Raw genomic sequence first — 16,818 nt, 5'->3', positions numbered from 1 at the left:
TTTCCTTTTCCTTTTCCTTTTCCTTTTCCTTTTCCTTTTCCTTTTCCTTTTCCTTTTCCTTTTCCTTTTCCTTTTCCTTTTCCTTTTCCTTTTCCATTATTTGTTAAAAATTTATGCTGTACTTTTATAATTAACACATGCATGTGCAAGTATAAAACAATTTACTTTGGATAAATTTCTCCATTTTAAGGTCTGTGATTACAGTTATACCTTAGTCTGAAAAAGTTATTTCAGTCTTCATATAATCAGTATTTTGAAGGTACTTATTTAAGTCATTTTCTTAGATAGTACTTTCAGATATCTTGTTTATGCTGTTTGCTATTTAAAAAAAAATGCCATGGAGTAACTTTATGTCAGCCTACATAATAAGTTCTGCGCTTTTATAGCATGTTCTCGTTATCTAATGTTTCTAGTAAAATTATTCAGGCCTAATGTTTCAGAAGCTGGATTCTCCTTTTATGATGACCTGTTATTTTTAATGGATTTTAAACATTTTCTCTCTGATATTTAAAATCTGTTGTTTCAAGAGTTCTAAGTCTTTTTCAGCTTTCACTTCTCATAATAAATTCTGGGTAGGAGCAATCTCTACTTTGCTGTAATCAAGATCATTTCAACCATTTTATATGACAAAATAATGTCAGAGCATTTCAAATGGCATGATTTGATTATGTGAGTAGGGGTGACTCTTGGAATAAGTGAGATTGTAAATAGAATAGTAAGGTCTGATGACTTGGAAAATGTAATTTAGCAAAACAGTTTCCGTACAGCAGTGTGTTATTATAAACGTTTTATAAATGGCTTTATAAATGTTAAGAGATCCTCTGTATATCATCTGTGTTGGAATTACAGTACAATGTGGAGTTGTTTGGACTTTTATAGACTGAGACCCAAAGAAATTGTTGCAGTGAAGTAGATTGTACCTGTGTGGCTTTATGAAGAAAGGAAGCCCAGTGCACATTTGTGCAAGGAGTATGAGAGGCTGCATGGCAAGTGCTCTCTAAAGCAACTGGAAGATAAAAGCACTCTTGTGTTTGTGTTCAGTTTGAGACCCTCATGTTGTAGTCCCAACGTATTATGGTGTAAAAGAAGGTTTAGGAGGCAGTGACTCCTTTGGCACGGAGGGATGTTTGATTCATGACGGTTTCTTGTAGGCGGTGATCTCCAAGCACGTCCTTGATGGCGTCTGGTAGAGGATCGCCCTTTCTTCCCATTCCGTAGGTGCTAGTGGAAGATCTTGCTACCCCAGCTCTTCACAAGTTGTCCCATCCAGCATGTCCTGGTGAGGGGTCTGGTGGCTGAAGCTCAGGCCTGAGGAAGGCGGATACAGACTGGCACGAACCAGTTTCACAGAGGGAAGGCCGGGGCCTCCCTTTCCCACCGTGACTGCCACAACAGCCTCAAGCAGCGGCTCCCTCGCTGCTCGGGATGCCACTGCTGGAGCGGTACGTGGCGATGCTGGCCCCCCAAGCACAGCTAAAAAGAAGATGTCTCTCCAGTGTCAAATGAGTCACGCTTCCTCGCGACTGCGTCTCTGCTTGTGCGAACGCAAATAAGCAGCAGGAATCCCAGCTGGCAGCCTCTGGTGTTAGATCCTGTTTTCTACTGCGCCGTGCTTATTGTTCTGTAGCTCGGAAAATTAGCAGGAGAGCTATATTCCATTTTGTTCAACACCATGTGTTTGGAGCACGTTTAAATGTAACAGGAGGAAAGTTGTTATTTCAATCATTTCAGCCTTAATTTCCTACAGTAATAACCCGCTTCTATAATGTAAGGAACAAAACAAAACAAGGAGCCCCCTAATCCTGCCCCCAAGGCAAATATAACACAAGGTCTTTCTGTACTTAAAGGCTTTCTGTTAGTCTTTTTTGTTTGTTTGTTTTACATTTTTTAATAATCTCTTTTCCGAAGATACCAGAAACAAACATAAGATTGATATTAACAAGGTTTATGAAGACAGAATGGCAAGAGTTTTTGTAGTATCTTGTATCTCAGCTATTGCATTGAGCAAGCAGTTAGAAATACTTTTGTGTCTTGGATAGCTATATTACTGCGATGCTTAAAATACATATTTCTAAATCCATTCTTGCTGACATATTCTGTATTTGTCTGGTAAAACCAGAGGAGACCTCAATTGGAATAATATATATAAACACAAAATACAGAAACACAGAATGGTCAAATATTCTCCTTTGACAAGCAGAAAGAAATATGTATAGAAATGTTTAGTATCTTGGTCAATGTTTTATGCATCAGACCTGGTATGTGTAAAATCTGTATTAGCACAGACATGTAAGTTCACAGCTATAGGAACTGTGATCACTTTCTTTTTGAATAGTTGAGTGTATCAACAACTCTCTGTGCACAGTAATATATGACATTTGGTAGTGGCTTCAGACTGATGTTGAGGAATATTAGATGGTGGCCCTACAGTTCTGTCAGGCAGCCAAGATGTGCGTGTTGGCTGGAGGTGTCACTGGTTTCTGACGCTGAAGTCTGGTTGCAGTTGCGGGGCTCCCTTCCCAGATCTGCTGCTTCATCTTTGAGTCTGGAGAGTGGAGTCCACCCTCCACTGGATGCATGATCTGGAGTCTTTGCAAGAAGATTTTGTTTGGATTTCCTTAGCTGATTCTGTATCTGTGCGACTCCTCTTCCACCTTCTCTCACGTTTCGATACCTTCTAGGCAGCACACAGCCCAGCAAGAGCTGCCCAAACTATGCAAGAATGAGAAATGAGCAGCAGTGTTGTGCTGGAGAACGGTCACCTGACTGTGGAGAACTGGGAGATGAGGGCTGGCCATGGGGAAGAGTAAAGCTTGTCCTCTCTCCCTCCCTCCTTTCCTCCCTCCCTCCCTACCTTCTTCCCTCCCTCCTTTCCTCCCTCCATCCCTCTCTCCCTCCCTCTCTTCTTCCCTTTCTCCCTCCCTCTCCATAACTCCACGTCTGGATATCAGTACTTGTTTCTTGACTGTATTTTAGTTAGTTTTTCTTCTTGTTTTTAAAATACACAAAATACACAAAAATGCACAAAAATGGAATGAGTATCACTTGTTTATGTTTCTAATTACTTAGTACAAAAAAGTGTGTGCATTGATATACTTGTATATACCGTGCATATGTATACTTGCATATACTGTGCAAGGTTGCAAACGTAGAAGACTTTCTCACTCATTTTTATACCCATCTGCAACAGACTCAGGTTTCACAAAACATTTAAGTGTGAGCAATATCTCCCAAACCCACCTTTTCAGTATCTTTCTCAATCCAGTGTTGCTACAAGGCACTTTATGTGCATTAAACTTGAATTCGTTGGTGTTTTACGCAAATCTGTTACTCTTTCTTGTTACTTATTGATGCTCATTATCATGAATAAGAAAGGAAAAGTGTTCTGTTCATTAATGAAATGTCTCCTGCATCATTCATCCGTCTTCTTGTTTTAATTGTGCCTCCCTTCTAGGTGCATGTTACACTTTGTAAGAGCTGTACACATGTTTTTCTTGGTAGATTGAGATTTATGAGTCAGAGGGGGAATGATTAGAGGAAGAAGATTTCTGCTAGTTACTGTTCAAAGGCTGTACACTTTCTCCTTTTGCATGTAGTCCACACGAGTCCAGGAAAAAGGGTTTTTTTTTGGTCTGTTGAAAGAGAAATGGACTTCTCCTTTTTGATATCACAGTCTTCTTGTTCTTCATCGGATAGATGTATTATTGATGACAAGCAAAGCCTGGTGTTTCTGTCCCCATAAATATCAGATCCATCAAAAGACCCAAGCTGAGAAATTCAGACAGCGTGTGGGTGTCCTAACACTGCTGTGCCTCCCACGGATGGGGAGCAAACCCACTCCCAAAATGGAAATGAGTTTGAGCTGCTGCCCCTTGGACAGAGTCCTGTCAGTAAGTAACCCATTTTGCTCTGCGGCTGAGCAAGGCTTGATCCTGACTAAACTTCTCCACTTGATGTAGATCACTTGAATTTTGTCCTGGAATAAACTCTGGACATTTGCTTGCAGGTCTGACTTCATAAGCATGGAGGCCAACCTTGATCTCTGGCATGGACTACACTAGCTGCCCTCATGTGCAGAAGGCAGGCATATATTGACATCTAAGTATTGTATATCCATACAATGTGAATCTCAAATGTGTGTGCAGCACTTATTTGGGTATACCAGGCTTTTCCAAGGTCCATGTCTGGGCAGAAGCGAGATTAACTGCTAGGTGCTCTAGACTTGCTATCCTTGACTTCCTTGCAGGTTTATGAAATAAATCATACATGGGCAGAGAGCAGTGCAGAGGATGATATTTGGATTTTAGAGTCATCAAAAGTGCATCTGAGATGCACCGTCTATCTAGTTATCATCTCCACCATAGGAGGTTCATAGCCTTGTGTTCCACCACGAGACTGGGGTGCCTTGCAGTTTCCAATGCCCGAGTCATTTTGAGCCTGGTCTCTTAGACACTGTCTAGCCTTCTTCTATGGAAAACACGTTGTGTCTCTTAGCCTTCCCATTGTGAGTTAAGCTATTAACTCACTAATGCTAAGCTACTGAGCTACTGGTTGAGTTCAGCTATGCTTAACAGAGCAATAAAAATCTCAAAGGTAGTGTATTCCTGCCTGTTTTATGAAACTGGATGGCCAGATAAAGAAAGATCCCATTGAAGGAATGGGTAGAAGAGTAAGAAAGTCAGCTTGGGCCAAGTTTAGTGTTCTGGCTGTTTACCTGTGTCATGCAGGATTTAAGCTGCTCCTCCTGATATTAAAAAACAAAATCAAACAACCAAAACCAAACAAAAACAAAAAGAAACTTTCAAAGGAAAACATGCTTTTGGCTTTCTTATTCTTGGCAGCTAGAGAGTCTGATGAGCAGAGATCAAAGTTTTTAAATAAACAGTTGCTAAAGTTCTTTCCGGAGTTCTTAAATTTGAGTAAAATGGGAAATATATATATATGTATATAAGAATCCTAAAGAAGGGAATTAAGAATCCAAGAATATTTTGAAGTGAATAAATTTAACAGCAATTACACAATTCCCCCAAAATAGTCTCAAGTTTGTTGGTAAGAGCTTTATGGCTGTTGACTTCATGTATTTCTTATTAATGTGAAGAGCTCTGAAGGAGCAGGAAAAGAAATACCGAGCCCCAATTAATTTAGTCTCATCAGCAGATCTGGAGAGAAAAAATATATTCTATCTTGATAAAATCTTATGTCTTTATGCATTGGAATAGAGGTTTCGGAAGCTTTTTAATTAGAGGAGAATGTGAGATGTGAGAATCTACCCTAAACATTTGTCTTGGATATACAAGGTCCAGATATCCATTCCCTGTGTGCCCATCCGAGGAACTGAATTTGTGGTCTGCTCGGGAATGCTATGAACTCCAAGCCACAGGTTGCTCTACGGTCTTGGAGTTACCTGTTTGCATTCATTGTTCTGTGCAGCTCTCTCTCGACTCACCAGTTTCTGATTAAGTTTTGTCCAGATTGTTGCCTCCCTAGCATGCAGAATACTTCAGTAAGTGCCATTAGGTAGGTAAAACCACGTGAACTGTCAACACCTTTACCCACACAACTTGCTAATGGCTGTTCTCTCACTGGTATTGGCACACGAAATTATTTGCTAGCAATTTCTAGAAACTATTTTTTTATATAATAGAGAAGTCTCATTTGGAAATTATCACACCCTCCATCTGAGCACTCAGCTCTCGCTGATGTCAGAGCCACCGTGCCTGTGGTTTGCAGACTGGGACGTTTATTTTTGGTTCCAATATTTTTTGGATCTGAATCTACTAAAGTGTTCACAGCAAGGCTGCTAACGCTATCGTATGTTACTTGGTTTCCATCTGAACTTTATAAATTGATCTGAACTTTATAAATTGACTCAGGTTGTTTTGAAACTGTGGTTATATTCTAAATTTTACTATCAGTACTGCTCTTGCACCGGCAAAATGAAATCTTATATCTTCTTTTGGCTGAAAAGCCTTAATTTTGAGAAGTGGAAATTGACCTGAGAATATGGCCTTTGGGCCCCCATTTGTGCCCAATGCTTCCTACCTTTGAACTCCATCTCCTCTTCTATGTGAGCACTTAGCTCCACACCACAGCAAATTTTCTCTCAGCTTAGCTGAAAAAGGACCACACCATTAAATTCTGCTTCTTTTAAATAACAGCCAGTAAAGAACATTTATTTTAAAAATGGAAAGCTATCAGCAGCTTATTTTCCTTCCTTCAAAGTGATGCATGCAAGCATCATTTAGATCTCACACACTGTTGCAAGTTTCTAAGACAAAGATAAAATTTCTGCTCCCAATACTTTGAATCTCATGCTTGGTTTTGTCATATAATTGTCACCAGTAGTATCTGCTCCTGAATCAGAAAGATGTTTGCCGTTCTGTACAGCTTCTTGCAGCAGTTATAATTAGCTCTGCCCTAATTCCTAACAGTGTTATTCAAAATGAAGCAATATTCAGATTCTTTCTGAAGATGAGACCTTGAGAAAATGGGATTCTTCTTTATAGCACTGTATTTTCTTTTGAGGGCTTCTTTCTGGGTTGATTTAAGGTTGCTTGGAATATAACTATCCACAATGTCAGCAGTTCTTGAGTAAAAGAATTATGGAACATGACAGTATGAATAGAGTGGGCAAGATTTGATGGAAGTTGGCATAAAACTTTAGACTTTAGTGGAACGATGCTGATTTACTTTAGGTGAGCATCTGTCTTGATATTTCAGAATTGTGTTTGTAAATTGAAATTTGCATATTTGCTCATTAATTTTATAAATTTAATGAACTTGACAGAATGTCTTAGCTGCATCATTAACAATGCTCTTGAATAATATTTTAATCAAATTGGCCTTGGTTAAATGTGGCAAAATCCCCGTGTGGGGAATGTCCTCTGGCGTTCATGAAAACTCCATGAATACTGGGCTGATAGTGCAGAGTTTGAGTTAGCACAGCCCCTAACTGTTTACCTTTTTTCTCCACTTCCCCAGTATTGCTTTTAGTATAACTGAGGTACTTCCTGAGTAGGCTGGTCTTGGGAAGTAAAGACTTGAAGTGTAGGTTTTCTTTGCATAGCAAAATGTTTATCCACTTGCATATTGCTTGAGCTCTCAGACATTATACTTCTCATCTTTGCTTTGTAATATATTACATAATCTAAATAGATGTATTATCCTGATGCATCAGCTCCCATGCTAGCAGAACTGCCCTCATTTCCTATGTAAAATACTTATTGTTGTCAATAAAATATGGGGTTCCAAATTTTGTACTGCAGCAGAATATCAGTAACATTGCTCTCCTCTTCAAACTCATTTCATTTTTTTTTCTGAACTGAGGTGAGAGCAAACTCGTTTGTTAGGTCCTGTATTTCATTATCTTTGAGGCAGTTGTGTAGTAATTAGTGTATATAACATTTATAATAGTACAAACTGATTCAATATACATTACAGAGGTCAGCTTTACAACACGGTTGTATTATGGCTTATACAGCTCTCATTTATCCTGTTTAACATCTTCATTAATGACCCGGAGGATAGGACCTACGATATTAGAACCGGGATGCTACTTTGCAGATGATACATAACTGGGAATGGTTGGTTGCATTGCCGTTTAGAGGAACCTTGACAGGTTGAAGAAATGGGCAGAGAGGAACCTCTTGAGGTTCAACAAACTGAAATGCAAAGGTCAGAACCTGGGAAGGAATAAGCAAGGACAGACTGGGGCTGACTGGCTGTGTGGAATGTGGCTTTGCAGAAAAAGACCAGGGGATCCTGGTGCACAGCAAGTGACCTAGGAGCTGGCAAGGGGCCCTTGCCACAAAGGTGGCCAGAAGCACCTGGGCTGCGCTGGGCAGAGCACTGGCCAAGGGAGATGATCCTGCCCCTCTGCTTAGCGCTGCTGGGACCCACCTGGAGTGCTGGCTCCACTACAAGAGAGACACTGGGCTGCTGGATAAAGTGCAGCAAAGGGCCGTTAAAATGATTAAGGGACTGGAGCCTCTCTCATGTGAGGAGAGGCTGAGATTGCTGAGCTTGTGCAGCCTGCAGAAGAGAAGGCCCTGGGGGATCTTATCAATGTGTGTCAGTCTGATGGGAGGATGTGGAGAAGATGGGGTCAAACTCTTCTATGGCAGAATGAGAGGGAAGGGGGCAAACCCTGAAATACAGAAAATTCAGAAGAACATAAGCAAAAGCTTTTCTACTGAGAAAGTGATTAAATGCTTCATGTTTGAGATATTAAAGCCCAGGTGGACATGGCCCCGAGCAACCTGCCCTAGTTGGCTCTGATTTGAGCAGAAGGGTCGATCTGGACAATTTCCAGAGGTTCCTTCTCACCTCAGTGATTCAGAGCTTCTGATGGTAAAGCTGAATTATCACCCTGTGAATAAAAGGCTGGTGTCTGATCTGCATTGCGGATCTGTTATCTGCATTGCAGATTTCGTTGCGTAGTCTACACACATATGCTGCATGGAACTCCCCCTGACGTCAATATGTAGTAGAGGTCTGCAGTGCAGACTCAAGACTGGGATTTTTCTCTAGAGAATTTCCCCATCTGTGTTTGAGATGAATCAGAATAACATGTGCTAACTTTTTTTTTTTTTCCTCTCTCTCTCTCTCTATGTAAACTGGATATTTTGTGAATTGAATCTTCCATAAAGAACTTTATTAAAATGCAAGCTTCATCTCCCAGTCAACTGAAGAAAGTGGCAGTGAGTTCACAGCTCATATTAGATGACAGAAAAGAAGGAACTCAGGCAAACAAGATATTAATACAGATCCTCAAATGTAATTCAAATGTGTCTGAACAAGTTGCTTCTATAAAGGGAGTGAAATGGAAATGATAGAGAACTGGGGAAAACTTTTTACGTTCTTCATTACTTGGGGAACAGTCTCACTAAGATTGGTTAGGAGTAATCTAGAAGTAATCTTTTTTTTTTCTTGTGTCAGTTAAATGATCTGTCTTGAATCAAAGCCTAATAAGAGAGGTTATGGCTTCTTGCTTCTGTGGGGACATATTTCTGGAAGTCCCACTGAGCTTTCTCTAGGTATTAAAAAATGTTTAATAAATATTTATCTTAACAGAGATATTAGACTAAGAGATGTCATGCACTTTTAAAGAGTGCATGACACATTCCCCACTAATGTTGATTTCAGTACAGAACTTGTCCTAAAATGTTACAGGGGAAAATGTCTAATACATCTGCCATGTAGATAAATTGAATCAACTGAAAAACAAAACAAAAACAGTTAAGCACATTTGCTTTTTAACCTGTCCATTACCCTTCCAAATTTTTCTGTGTACACTTTTTGTACTTTACCCTTTTTGTCTTGGCAATTATAAAATCATTTTAACTCTGAAAGTGGTATTTCTACCCACACTGCATCAGGAAACTACCTGTTAAATACCATCTGTGGTAGAATTCTAAAATCCTTTCTCTTTCTCCTTTCTCCTTCTTTTCCCTTTCTTTTTAGTTCTTTTTTCCCCCCTCCCCTTATTTTAGCTCTTTTCTCTGCCATGTTCCTTTTAGCTTTCTTTTTTTACTCTCTTTTAGTTCTTTTTTTTCCTCTCACCTTTCTCTTTCCCGTTTGCTCTTCTCCCTTGCTCTCTTTTTTCCTGCTCTCAAGATTTTTGGGAGGGGTGAAAAAGGCAGGCTTGCTATACATACATGTTAAAATAAATGCTTTGTTGAATTCTCTGAGACAAAACGGTGGCAGTTAAGGGCTGTGTGTGGGGGGCAGTGTTCAGAACAAGCCCTCATGGCTGTTGCTCTGGTTAGTCCACTGCATCCCTCCCTGTTCACGCTGTTTGACATCCACAGGACTGAAAGGATGAGCCCTGCAAGGGCTACCAGCTCTACTGCAGTCTGCCTAGTCTCTTGTGCTGTGCCTGACTTCTCTGAACTGTGAAGACCCCATGTCCTTATCATGGTCACCTTTATAGGGATCGCTGTCCACAACGATCTTTGTCTGTGCTATAACGGGCACTGAATTTATACATTCCACTGTGGTTACCAGCAAAATGAGGAAAGCAGCAGGGCTCCTGGCTGAGGACTATATTTGGTCCTTTTGTATGGGAGCTGGGGCAGACAAAGCTACACGTGGAGGGGACGATATGATCTTCTCATGGTTATGGATAACCAGCTGGTTCACATGCAGGGGGTCAAAATACTGTGTTAGCTCCAGCTGGATGCCCCTTTTTATGCCATTCTTACTCAACCAAGGCCTGTCACCTCACACTGTTTCTGGATAGGTGACACCAGCACCCACTGCTGGATTGGATTTGCAGGGCTGTGGACTAAATGATCTGGCAAACAGTCTAGAATGGCAGCAGTTCTAGGATGGGCTTCCCAGTCCAGCAGGTGAAGGTGGTTGTAATCCTCTGTCTCCACCAAATTTATGCTATTCTGTGGTCTGCTAGCTTGACATAAGTGGGGTCCCCTGGTCACCATCAACCTCAGAGTCATTGAAACATGTAGGTGCCTGAGGACAATCCATCTGGCTTGTCCTTAGTTTAGCAATGAAATTAATAGTTTCTTTCTGACTGAAAGACCTATTCATCTGGGCTGGAAATGGCCATGGGATTCCCTTTCTATGTAGCATCTTCTGGAGGATGGTTTCAGTTTGTATAGCACTTGATCATCTTTTTGGGATGGCTTGTGTGCCAAGTTTTGGGCAGTGCCTCATGTCCACATGTGCATGCACTAGGCATGCTTCATAGGCTTGAGTTCAGAAGGTGATGCTTCTAAATGTACATGTATACATATACATGAGAATGCAGGCTGCAGAGCGCTTTAAAAACCTTAAGTTTTTGAAGCTTTACTGAGTGAGGGAAGTGCTGTGCTGGAATCCTCTGCCAAGACAGTGGGGACATACAGTCAGCCAAGCCAGTGAAGTGGCTTTGGCAATGTAGTGTTGACATAACCAGTGAAGTCAAATTTCATGTGGCATCTTTTTTTTTTTTTTGAAAGAGAATAAGCCCTGGATATGGCTGACTGTGGCACTAGTGGCTCAGTGTGGCACAAGATAGGAGAGTGGGAAATCTGGGAAATGTGGCAAAACATCAAGAAAACTGTATATTTAGCCCTTAATGTTGGCTTACTTTGCTATGAGCTTGGTTGAGGTTGGAATGCTAATGAAAAGATTACCTTAGTAATGGTAGGAAAACTACACAGACAACCTTAGTAATGGTAGGAAAACTACACAGACAACCTGATCTAAGTCAAGGTCTCTTCAGTGCTTCTCATTGCTTTGAATGGGGCTTGGGCATACACAGATCTAGCTCTGGGAATTAGCAAGAGAAAGCTTAGTGATATATATGTAGCAGTAATAGATGATGCTGTATGTGCTTCCGTTATCATGCTGAATATGTAAAATAAGCAAAGAATGTAGAAGAATGGTAAAATATCATCAAAATGCAGTTGCTTTGTCTTTTTTACTTTTGGAGGGTATAGTGAGTTCATTTTATGTTCACTTACTGAAATTTATTCTCTTCATCTTTACCATTCCTGGTCAAGTTTTATTAAAATAAAACTGTTTTTAAGAACAAATCTTGCAGTATAATCTCCAGACAACACAGGCAATAAAATAAAATAAAATAAAATAACCCAACTGTACATTTACGAGCATGCAAACAAGTATCTCATGGCTGAACTTGTTAGAGAAGTGCAGCTAATTAAAAGCATTTTTTTAACACAGTGTAGTTTTTTTCTGTTTCACAGAGTAGAAAATATCCTTCAGTTAAACTGAATTGAGTGAAAATCATTATTATTTTGTTGTGTTTTTGAGAAAAAAAAATGAGTTATTCAAAAAAAAAGAAGAAAGAATTTCACAGATGATTTTTTAGAAACATTTTCACCCGGGATTTTTGATACCACTAAAATAGAAAAGTTAAATCATCTAACAATATTAAGTATATTGTTGCCAAGTAAATAAATGTCACTGTTAGAAAACAATATAAAAATGCACACTGGTGGAAAAATGTAGGAAAACAGTAATGCAGGATTTTCAGAATGATTTAGTCTGTGGGTTTTTTTCCATCTCTCTTTAGTGGCTACCTTTATCCTTGCAGAACACTATCTTAAGGAACTGTCTTTGCAAAGGACCTTTCTTATAACAGTATCTTTGGCTCTTCTGATTTATATTGGAAAAAAGAGAGAATGCATTGGAAGGTAAAGTGAGGATTAAACGTGGTTGGATGCTGTGCTCTGTGTCTGTGTAGGCAGAGAGAGCCCCAGGCCATTTTGCTTATGTCAAATCAGGATCTCCTGCTCAGCACTGCTTCAGGATAACTCCCCTCTCTGGATTCTCCTGCCTCTGTGAGCACTGTGTTTGTGAGAGAAAAGCTGCACCTCCCACTTCTGGTGGACTTTCAAATCCTAGATTCCACTTCTCTGAAATCTGCCTAATAACATTACTCACCTGGAAAAGAGGGCTCATATTGGAAAAGTAAGATCTTTCCCTATAACTGCTTTTTCATTCTTTTAGGAGATGAGGGATTGTGGCCTGTCACCCATTATTTGTAGCTAAAAGCCTGCTTTCTTCTTTAACGTTGGCATATGGAAATTTTGCACCAAAACTAACATAGGTTGACACTGATGAACCCAGTGTAGCAGCTCAGCCAGGTAGGAAGCCAGAAAACCTACTGAGATACAAAACTGAACTGATAGAAGAGGCAACAGAAGGCGGCAGTGGGATTTGTCATGAACAGGTCCAGCAAGGAGTCATATGTGCTGTGGTCAACTCTGAGATTATTGAGGGAGGGAAGAAAAAGCATAGGTTGGAGGAAACTACCTTTTTTTTTCAGGCTAAGGTACAACACATGAACTTGGATTCAAACGTTTGATTGGTACTTACTACTATTTTGATATGAGTAGTTCATCTTGATACAGAAAAATCACTGTTAAAAACTGCCTTCCGTGTCAGGGTAGCATCTATGGCAAAAGGTTGGATATTTCTTTATTGCTGCATCTGTGTATAGAGCTTCTCACTGAGGGAGAAAGGCTGCTCAGAGCACGGGAGCTGGTGGTTTTGACGCTGAAGGTCATCCCCAAGTTCTCTTTCATGTGTCATGGATCTGTGAGTAGCCGATGAGTGACTGTAGCTGCGCCCTGTGTACGCGCGGAGATAACCATGGGCTGCTCTGCCATGGCTCTGCCAAAGCTGTGGACAGAAGGACCCAGTGACGGAAGAGTGATGCTAGCAACAAGCCAGCCCTCTACACAGCGTCTAATTTTAGCATTGATCTGGCCAATGGGCAACGGGAAATGTTGTCAAATGACAGATAAAATCCTAAAAACACACGCTGTGGTCATCATTTTTATCACTGGCTGCAAGTAACCATGGGGATGGGGATCTGAAAGGCCTGTCTCTGTTGTCCTGTTGTTCAGTTCAAGAGTGAAATCAAGAATAACTGTGGAACCGAGTGTCAAATAGGCTCTGCGGCTGTAGGTGAAAATACACATGAGGACAGAGGCTCTGACCTTGTCTGTTCACAAAAATAGCAGTGGTTTAAATATCAGTTTATTAAGCTAATCCTTACGTCTGTTTAACCAAATTTAGGAATTGAGGTGTGCAACCTTCCCTTTCCAGAACACTTTGCTATGGAGCACACTCAGGCACTTGCACAAAACAGGATATCACGGGTAGAGTGCCTTCCTTCCCTGCCTTCCCTTCTACTGGAAGACCATCTAAAATAAGTCAGAGGGCACCTTTCTACGCTGTTGTTTCTCTTTCTTCAGCCTTTTCCCGTTGTCCTTGATTTTAGTGCAGAAGCCAAGGCTTGCCCATGACACCTGGCCGATGGCTGTTGTTTCACTTGCCCCTGTCACCACAGGGGCAGGCTTGCTGTGAGTGTTTTACTGTCCAGAGGAGGCTGGCGACCAGCATTTGGGTAGCATTTATGTGCTTGCAGATTTGCAGGGGTCATACTTTCCATTTTCCCAGTTTTTTTTTTTTTTTTAAGCTGGGCACTGGACACAGTCCTCACCGTATTTCAAATAATCCTCTCTGAACCCTTCCCCAAATTAGTCATAGATATCATTCTAGAAAGCAAATAAAGAGCAAATGAACAACACTGAGAGAGAAAGAATTAAATCCTGTCAGTTCATATTTAATGGATTCCATTTTTTTTTTCTTTTTGGAATCAGAATTAAATCGCTGAACCTTTTCTCATTTCAGTTCTTGGAAGTACCTTTGTTGTAGTAGTGGAGCCAAAACAGTTTAAATTTATTGCTCTCGGGCAAAAAGTGAGCCCTAACAGTGGGAGAATTGTGTGGGTGGCATAACTCATACAGTCTCAAGCTCACCTTTCCCTTACTCAGATGACAGAACCTCTGATCAACTGTGAAACACAAAAACAGGCAGCTTGCTTTATAAATTCCTGTGGCATTTGCAAGACACCTAGTGCTATGTATTACTCTATTATACTTTGCCACTGGTGTAAGATTGCTGCTGAGCTGATTCATCCTTCTGGAAAGTGAAGATATGTGAGAAGCAAACTATTCAGCCTGTGCTTTACTTACTACACTGACTTTTTATGATATTATGAGTCAAACTCTGGGTGTTTGTCCTTATTGTCAGTGTTCTGGACTTAGCTATGTTTTAAGCTAAAAAATGAGGACTGTGGCCAATAGCCTCCTGAACACTGGAGCCTTCTGTACAAGACTGCAAATCAGTATGGAAAATGGAAATAATTTTGGTCTTCAAGATTTTATGCATTTGAAAGGAAGTTTACAACTCAGAATAAAAATTTGTCCACAAATATTTTATTACTTAATTCAAATTTAAAAATAACTCTTAGTCAAATAATATGAAGGGGAAGTTTGACAGAAGTTGATCCAAATTCATGTGAGCATTTGTATTATTTACCACTTATTTTACAAATTTCAGCAAACCCATTTGTATCCTGGGGGAATTTTTTGGCCTTGTAAAGTACCTTTCGAGATTTCCAGTTCCTACAAGAGAAAGTTTGTCTAGTCTTACTGAGACCTTTCCGACACCAGATGCTCTGCTGAGCTAATTTAATGGAGGAATTCTGAGTCCGCTGTTAGTACCTATCCATTTACAAGGTGATTCAACAGAATTAAACATTATATGAGGTTTTAAAAAACATTTCAAAAGAAATCCAAGTGTGAAAAAAAATTGCAGAGGAATCATGCTGATTTTGACAAATCATTCTCTTTCCACGTACAATAATGCATCAAATCTGACTAACTACTCACAGCGTTTAACTGCAAAAGCAATAGGCAAACACTGTCATCTACCTACTGAGTCATTTCTTACAGTAAATAATGCAGCTGCTTTGCCACATTGAGTGTATTTAGCTACAGAAATGGGGAGATGGCAATAGAGAGCTATGATAAGTTTGTTGTAGGCTCCCATTTTTAATAAAGACTGCTGAATGTCAGTGTGTAATTTCAGATCTTTTCAATAAAGGTTATTTTTAGACTGAATAGGGAGGGCAAACAAGTATGTCATGAGTAGATTTGTGTCTAGAAGTCCTGTTTTTGAGAATATAAATAAATTCTGAGAACAAATGATTTTTAAATCATATTTTGCTCTTGGTCCACTGTAAGTTAGGATTAAGCAGATAAGTATCAAACTGACAAAAGAGGTCAGATCTTCATATGTAGTTCTACAGAATAGTCAACCTGAAGCTAATTTACAGCATCTTCCTTGATTTACTTGGAGTCAAGGATAGCCTTCCCGTTTCTCATATGTCTCAATCAGTCTGTATCTGTGTTTTTTCACCTTTGTGGCAGCTTTGTTGCTGAACTGATAGCATAGGAAAATGTGTCCTCTAAACAAATCACCTGTAGTTTGCTAAGAGCAGAGCTGAGGTATGTGTGGGAAATGATCTTAATCTTTGTTAATTGCTGGTTTTGTTTAATGTTTGAGATATTCTTTGCTGGACTGCAGGGCTCGGGTTCAGAATACAGAGACAAGTGCAGCATTAAGAAATTGTCTTCATTTGGACGTTTTCTGCATATCAAGGCAGCTCCCCAAACCTTTTCCGCAGATAGAAAACTGCAGAAATTGTTGGGAAAGGGGATAAGGTAACTTTTAAGGTTCTGCATTGCTTGTTCTCTCCTATCTTTCAAAGAGGATTTGATTGTGCAGGAAGGAATGTAGACTAGAAAGCAGCAGTATTTCAGTGCCACAGGTCTATAAATAGGCAGCATGCTATGTCAAAGCCAGGACAGACGGTGTTAGTAAACAGACTTCCTAATTTGTCTTTATTTCCTAAATGAATAAGCCAGTAGTTTGTAATGCACTGACACTGCTAATGTTGATAAGTGATAAAACCTTGGAGCGTGGAGGTAGTAGTGTCTTGGGATTGCCATCTTCCCCAGTGGGTATCTGCAAATTTTGCAAGAGAAAAAAAAAACACTGAGAAAGTGTAGGATGTGATTGATGGCTGGTTATCCCAGTGTTCTGCAGAGCGGGGGCAAATTGTGAATGCTGTGTACAGGGATGCTGCATATTATGGAGAAAGCATAATTTGTTTTTGGTGTCATTCACGTGTCTTGAATTGCACGACTTTACACTCTCACAGCAGCACATTTTCCTTGGGATGCCCATCAGAGGGGAGCTGATAGGGATGTGCAGAGCTCCATGGTGTCCCAGGGGTCATGGAGCTGAAGGACCACAATGCAGCAGGAAGGTGTCTTTCCTTGAGCTTGATGCAGAGACTGCATGCAGCCATTCTGGAAACGAAAAAGCAAAATATAGATCTTCATACATCGAAAGGCAACTGTCCCAGAGAATCTTTCAAATCTGACCCTCTGCCTTTAAGGTGCTAGATAGACATCATCTCTTTCTTCTGCACAG

The 16,818-nt window shown here is 40.2% G+C and overlaps 1 protein-coding gene across 1 annotated transcript in view; it reads left to right on the top strand.

Moving 5' to 3' along the window:
• Positions 1-16,818, top strand: part of PDE1C (phosphodiesterase 1C) — a 283,365-nt gene that overhangs the window by 40,205 nt on the left and 226,342 nt on the right. The window lies entirely within an intron of this gene.

Source organism: Nothoprocta perdicaria, unplaced genomic scaffold (genome assembly GCF_003342845.1).
Source record: "Nothoprocta perdicaria isolate Ctin4 unplaced genomic scaffold, notPer1 scaffold_87, whole genome shotgun sequence".
Taxonomy (NCBI): Eukaryota; Metazoa; Chordata; class Aves; order Tinamiformes; family Tinamidae; genus Nothoprocta; species Nothoprocta perdicaria.
Note: the sequence above shows the minus strand (reverse complement) of the source record. Positions and strands in the feature narration are given on the sequence as shown.